Raw genomic sequence first — 7,153 nt, forward strand, 5'->3', positions numbered from 1 at the left:
AAGAATTTTTGTCCAATATTGGTTGCAACCTTGGCGCTGAATGGGGGGTTGTACCATGTGATTTTTCTTTGTCTGTTACGTCTTTTTGATTTTTTCATGTTAGTGTCATATTGTAGTTTGCTGTTGTATCCACTCTTGTGGAGTGCTTCTTGTTATGGTTGCACTGTGCTGTTAAATTGTTGTTCATTTGATGAAAGTGCGTTTAATCGTTTGTTTATGTTGTCTGGTAAGTTTTTCAATATGGAAGTTGGATGGTTGCTTTGTTTGTGCACATATAGTATAATTGTGTTACTTGGTTTTTGGAAAGGCTTGAAGCTGCCATCTTGTAAATTTAAAGTTACGTCAAGAAAGTTTACTGATCGTTTGTTTGCCTCAATAGTAATTTTCAAGTTGTTTTTATTAAATATGTCGCATATTAGTTTCTTTGTTCTCTCTATAGCTTGTGGGATACCCTTGCAAACCGCAAGTCCATTGTCTCTGTATAGTCCAATACTGCAAGTCAATTCTTTGGGTATTTGAGTCAGTAAGTCCCTACTAATTCACAAGTCTCCGCTCCGTCATAGCTACCCATAGTCACGTCAAACAATTTATTTATGACGGAGCGGAGACTTGTGAATTAGTAGGGAATTAGTATGCTACCCTTGGTTATGTCTGAAAAAGATGGATGCCGTAGTGGTGAAATTTCGAATGGCTCGGTAATTGAACATTTTCGTCAGATAAGAGTACAGCCTCATCAACCATTAATGCTTTTGCTGCGAGCTTTTTTGGATCCCGAAGTGCTATGCTACTCGTATATTTGATCAATGCTAATTTAACAGAGTCAGCATTACGCCGCCGATTAAAGAAGGCATGGCCTAAGCGTTATCCTTATCTAATTATCATGGCAAGGACTATCCCATCGAGATGGTGATGAAAAGAGTCAAAACATTCCGGCATTCGGTTAGTAAGAAGTTATCATTTACGATAATTGCTCTGCTGCGTATTATCTCTTGTCCTTTCTATAGTCAGCCATCTCAGGTGGTCTAGTGGTTAGGATCCAGCGCTCTCATTGATGTGGTCGTGGTTCGATTCCCCGTCTGGGAACTCTTAATTTTTGCTGTACAAAGTTTTATTGGATGATAACATTATTTCTGCAAGTTTCGAGTCAAATAAATTATAGTAATAGTTAAGCGCGATGAAAATTTTTTAATGCGTGGCAAAACGGGATGCGCGCAAGGAGTATTTCGGCGTCATCTTCATTTTTCATTCATCGTCTTGTCTAACTTTCTATCTCTCGCAATTTTTTTCGCTAAAAACTTTTTTAACATCGGGGAGTAAAAATAATTGGCAGCAGTGGGATTCGAACCCACACCCCAAAGATTCTGGTGCCTTAGACCAGCGCCTTAAACCGCTCGACCACACTACCTTATGCCATTACTTGATGCGGGCGTTCAGGCGTGAGTAGATGCGTGATATTAGTTTTAGCCTGCTCAGCACCCTGACAATTGATGCTTAGTTTTTGCGAAGTCTTTTCAGTATAATGGTAATCGCGAGGTCGCATCAGCTCTCCGTCCTCAACGATTCGCGTAATTGCCTTGCTGTGTTCGTACATTAACGCAGCGGTTGCAACGATATTTTTGTCCATGTTTCAATCAAATGGCATTCAACACCAGTACCTCAAGACGTACGTTCTCGCTATATTTCTAATCTTTATCGAGCGTCAGTGAACAGTGCCACTAAAAAGCGGATTCGGAAACAGCCTTTTGAGGCTGTAGGATGCGCTGCAAACGGTCAAGCTTCTACTTTCATAGCGTTTTGAAACCACATATTTTCCAATTATCGGTATACGACGGCGACCAAGATGCAAAACTTTCTCCAGCCCGCTTTTCATGTAACGGATTGGTTGAGCCGTTACGGAAACAGCGAGAAAAAATTCGGGTGTCCTGGTGACGAGCATGATCGCTATGGTACGCGTATGTAAGCATGGAACACGAATGCGCAACATTAAGTTTTCAAACAGGCAAGCTTTACATCAGAATATGGCTTCCACGGAGCTATGCCTTATGCGCTGGGCAGGTTGTCATCAGTTTTATCACCAGTGTCTATCCCAGGGGGTCTAGTGGCTAGGATCCTGTGTTTTCACTGCCGTGGCTGGTGTTCAATTCTCCGTCTGGAAATATGTGTTTGCTCAGGTGTCCTTTTCATTATCCATGCTATAGCGGTTTCCCACTAGCTTCAGTAGAATGCGAGTAGGATGGTTTTGATGCACGGACTTGAAATTAAGTTTATTAGCCATCAAACCAAACCGTAAAATCTACAAAGTATCAAAGGCAACAATAGCTTAAAATTAAAAAGAAATACACTAATTCACAAATACACATAATAATAATACACAAATTCCCAGAATGCATAAGAAATTATTGTAATAACAATGTATTAAAAAGGCAAGGAAATAATATTAACAAAAACATACCTTTTGCCATCTGCAAACTCGCAGTACTATTGCTCTTAGAAAAATGTGATAAAATGATTGCAATTCAGAGTTTACTAACGTTGCTCGCTGTAAAGTCAGACAGTCTTTTGCATTCTCCGCGCAATACCCACTACGCATTACCCGCTACAGGCTGTACAAGTTTTAAAAATATTCGCTTTGGCGAAACAACAAATTCACAGTTGGTGTAAAACTTCATGACGAGAGTCCGAAAAGGCAGTCATTTTTTAGCGAACTAAACTACACTAGGAAGCGCGACTTGGCACGCGCCAATGCTCGCTTTGTTGCTCCTCACGCTTAAGGTCTGTGGAACGATTCCGAAACTGCTTTGTTTGTGATTTCATCAACGAGTGTTCTTCGTAGTTTCGCGTCAAAAACTTCATTGCAATCTTCCGCGAGATGTCCTATTGTCAGATATCAGTTGTGGAAGAAAACCAGGAGAACCTATTTTGCCAAGGAAACCAGCAACTACTATGACCCATGAAGACAACAATACACGCAAAAAGGAAATTTAATTACCTATTCATCTTAGCACAACAAACAGACCACCCCAGGATGTCAGATGCTAGCTGGCCGGGAAAACCCCAAATTACTTTATCTCACCATAACATATACATTTATTTATATGCTTATTCAGATTCAACACAGCTCATCAAAATATTGCATAAACATCGGAAAGAGAGACGTGAGAGCTGAGCAGCCATCCAGTCCTATAGAGAGCCAGTACAAAGTAGAAGAGAGCCTCCATGCGTACATCCCCGAGCTACAACAAATGATTGAGTATCTTACATAAACAATAACTGCATGGCTTGAGCTTACACTTTAATCTTTGTATTTTATGCTTTGTTTTTTTTTAAACTTCATGTTTTATGCTAGTTTTTGTTTTATTATACACTAGCAATGTCAAAGCAGTCCTCAGAAACTATCAAACTCATGAAAAACAGTCCTTTCAACTATATCTCCATGGGATTCCATTTAATCATGGAATTTCCCAAGGAGCTGGCTTCTAGCAACAAGCAGAGCTTCTAAAAAAATAAGGTTTAAGAATTTTCACAGCTAAAATAAATTTTATAAAAATATGACATTTATAGTAATGGAAAGAATGGAGCGAAATACATACTCCAGAATTTTTCTAGATTTTTAAAGCTAAAAACAAAAGAGATAGAGACCTTTTTATAAATTCCACACTCAGAAAATTGGCTAAGTTTTTTAAACATCATGGGCTTCCCAGAAAGATGAGCTCACCCGCTCCACCACCGCTGATCTGTTGCGATATGCACAGTCAGCGATTGCACAAAGTTTGCAAAATGCTGACTAGAAGCCAATTAAAAGTTATTATTCTCAGACGGCTTGTATATAAAGAGCCTCTGAAAGTGATTAAGAGAGGACAGAGGCGAGACAGACATAAGACAGGCCAGAGAGAGGCCACGCCGGACAGGCCAGAGAGAGCGGGCCAGGGAGGCCAAGTGGGTAAAATTGTATACCCCTTTTACCACTATTTTACCTCGAGGAGATAAAGCCATTTGGCCGAATACTACGATAATATTTGTACGTTTCTGAGGACACATTTCTATCGCTCATTTTGACGAGATATACACTTATTATACTGCGAGTTATTTGAACGATTTTCTTTATTCGTTTTATGCCCAAGTGAGGCTTGTTATTGATAAATATACTTTATATCGAAGCCTGAGATAGGCCAATCTATTATTGATACGACAACGATATTTGAGTTTGCAACCAGCACTTGAAATTGATGCCCTAGAGAGGCTATATACTGATAAAACAACACTCATTCTACAGAGGAACATACATTGGTGCCCAAGCGAGGCAAGACAACTATTGAGCTGGCAGATAAGTATAAAATATTCAGGAGAAGACAACTTGTGTCAGAATTGCAAATACGGTAACAGATCATACACAAAATTCGCAGGATTGATTTGACAGTTGATTGATATAGAGAACATTTCTTTACCTGGCAGGAAGAGCCACTTTGCCAGTTCAAAAAATTTATTTGTTACGTGAGAAAATCAGTCAGGAGTGCTACCTTACACAACATTATATAGAACCACACAAAAACACAATTGCATTTATAAGTTGTATTTTATTAAATTTCGAAACTTTCATTTAGTTTAAATAATTATATACATATTTATACAATATTATTAAATTTTCTCCAGTGACAAAGCTGTAGCTTTGCATCACACTACGAATAATTTGGAAATACATTATATCAACAACAAAAATATATTTATACAAACAAAAAAATATTTATATAATTTAGATATATTATATTATTATTACATATTATTTATTTTATTATTTTAATTTTTCTCACGTGACACTATCGCCAGTCGCATTGCAGATTATCGCGAGTTTTAAATACGCACTTCTCGCAAAATTTTGCCCGCGTAGTTTGAGGCAAGAACTGACACCAAAAACGAGCGAGAACACTCTTCATTTCACCATAAACCATTTGGCAGCAGTGGGATTCGAACCCACGCCCTTCCGGACTGGTGCCTAAAACCAGCGCCTTAGACCATTCGCCCATGGTTGTAGGAAAAAGATGGGTGCCGTAGTGGTGAAATTTCGAATGGCTTGGTAATTGAGCATTTTAGTGAGATAAGAGTATAGCCTCATCAACCATTAATGCTTTTGCTGCGAGCTTTTTTGGACCCCGAAGAGCTATGCTATTCATATATTTGATCATTGCCAGTTTTACAGAGGCAGCAATACGCAGGCAGCCGCTGAAAGAAGATATTGCCTAAGCGTTATCTCCATCTAATTATCATGGCAAGGACTATCCCATCGAGATGGTGCGAAGAGTCAAAATATTCCGGCATTCGGTTAGTAAGAAGTTATCATTTACGATAATTGCTCTGTTGCGTATCATTTCTCGTCATTTCTATAGTCAGCCATCCTAGGTGGTCTAGTGGTTAGGATCCGGTGCTCTTATGACCATGGTCGGGGTTCGATTCCCCGTCTGGGAACTCTTAGTTTTTGCTGTACAAAGTTTTATCGGGTGATAGCGCTTTTTCTGCAAGTTTTGAGTCAAATAAAGTATAGTTATAGTTGAGCGTGATGAAAATGTTTTAATCCGTGGCAAAACGGGATGCACGCAAAGAGTATTTCAGCGTCATCTTTGTCTTTCATTCCTCGTCGTGTCTAATTTTATATCTCTCGCATATTTTCGCTAAAACTTTTTGTAACATCAGCGAGTAAAAATAATTGGCAGCGGTGTAATTCAAACCCACGCCCCCGAAGGGACTGGTGCCTTATACCAGCACCATAGACCGCTCGGTTACACTACCTCATCCCATCAGCTGATGAGATTGTTCCTGCTTGAGCAGATGCGTAATATTAGTTTTAGCCTGCTCAGCACCCTGACAATTGATGCTTATTTTTTGCAAAGTCTTTTCAGTATATTGGTAATCGCCAAATCGCTTCAGCTCTCCGTCCTTAACGATTCGCGTAATGGTCTTGCCGCGTTCGTACTATAACACATTGGCTGCAATGATATTTTCGTCCACGTTTCAATCGAATGGCATTCAACACCAGTACCTCAAGACGTACGTTCTCGCTATATTTCTAATCTTTATCGAGCGTCGGTGAACAGTGCCACTGAAAAGCGGATTCGGAAACAGCCTTTTGAGGCTGTAGAATACGCTGCAAACGGTCAAGCTTCTACTTTCATAGCGATTTGAAACTACATATTTTCCAATTATCGGTATATGACGGCGACCAAGATGCAAAACTTCCTCCAGCCCGAGTGCGAATGCGTGACATTAAGTTTTCAAACAGGTGAGCTTCACATCAAAACATGGCGGCTTCCACGGAGCTATGCCATATGCTCTGGGCGGGTCATCATCAGTTTTATCACCAGTGTCCATCCCAGGTGGTCTAGTGGCTAGAATCCTGTGTTTTCACTCTGTGGCCGGGGTTCGATTCTCTGTCTGGAAAGATGTGTTTGCTCAGGTGTCTTGTCTATTATTCGCCCAATACATTTAACCGCCACAGGCCTTATGAGTTTTAAAATATTTCGCTTCGGCGAAACAACAAATTTACAGTTGGTGTAACTTCATGATGAGAATCCGAAAAAGCAATCATTTTTTAGCAAACTAAACTACACTAGGAAGTGCAACTGGGCACACGCCAACGCTCGCTTTGTTGCTCCTCTAGCTTAAGGTCTATAGAACGATTTCGTTACTGCATTAACTGCACATACTCAAAAACTTCATTGCAACCTTCTGCGAGATCTCTTATCACCAGTCGCATTGCAGATTATCGCGAGTTTTAAATACGCTCTTCTCGCAACACTTCGCGCGCGTAGTTTGTGGGAAGAACTGATGCCAAAAACGAGCGAGAGTACTCCTCATTTCGCGATAAAACATTTGGCAGCAGCGGGATTCAAACCCACACCCTTTCGGACTGGTGCCTAAAGTCAGCACCATAGACCACTCGACCACACCATCTCATGTCATTACTTGATGCGAGCGTTCAGGCGTGAGCAGATGCGTAATATTAGCTTTAGCCTGCTCAGCACCCTGACAATTAATGCTTAATTTTTGCAGTCTTTTCAGTATAATGGTAATCGCCAAGTCGCATCAGCTCTCTGTCCTTAACGATTCGTGTAATGGCCTTGCCGTTTTCGTACTGCGACGCAGTGACCGCAACGATATCTTT

The 7,153-nt window shown here is 40.3% G+C and overlaps 1 non-coding gene across 1 annotated transcript; it reads right to left on the reverse strand.

Moving 5' to 3' along the window:
* Positions 1–1,324: 1,324 nt before the first annotated feature.
* On the reverse strand, positions 1,325–1,405 carry Trnal-aag (transfer RNA leucine (anticodon AAG)). The gene has a single exon. It is a non-coding gene; the product is annotated as a tRNA-Leu (tRNA).
* Positions 1,406–7,153: the final 5,748 nt, after the last annotated feature.

This window comes from Watersipora subatra, chromosome 4 (genome assembly GCF_963576615.1).
Source record: "Watersipora subatra chromosome 4, tzWatSuba1.1, whole genome shotgun sequence".
NCBI lineage: Eukaryota > Metazoa > Bryozoa > Gymnolaemata > Cheilostomatida > Watersiporidae > Watersipora > Watersipora subatra.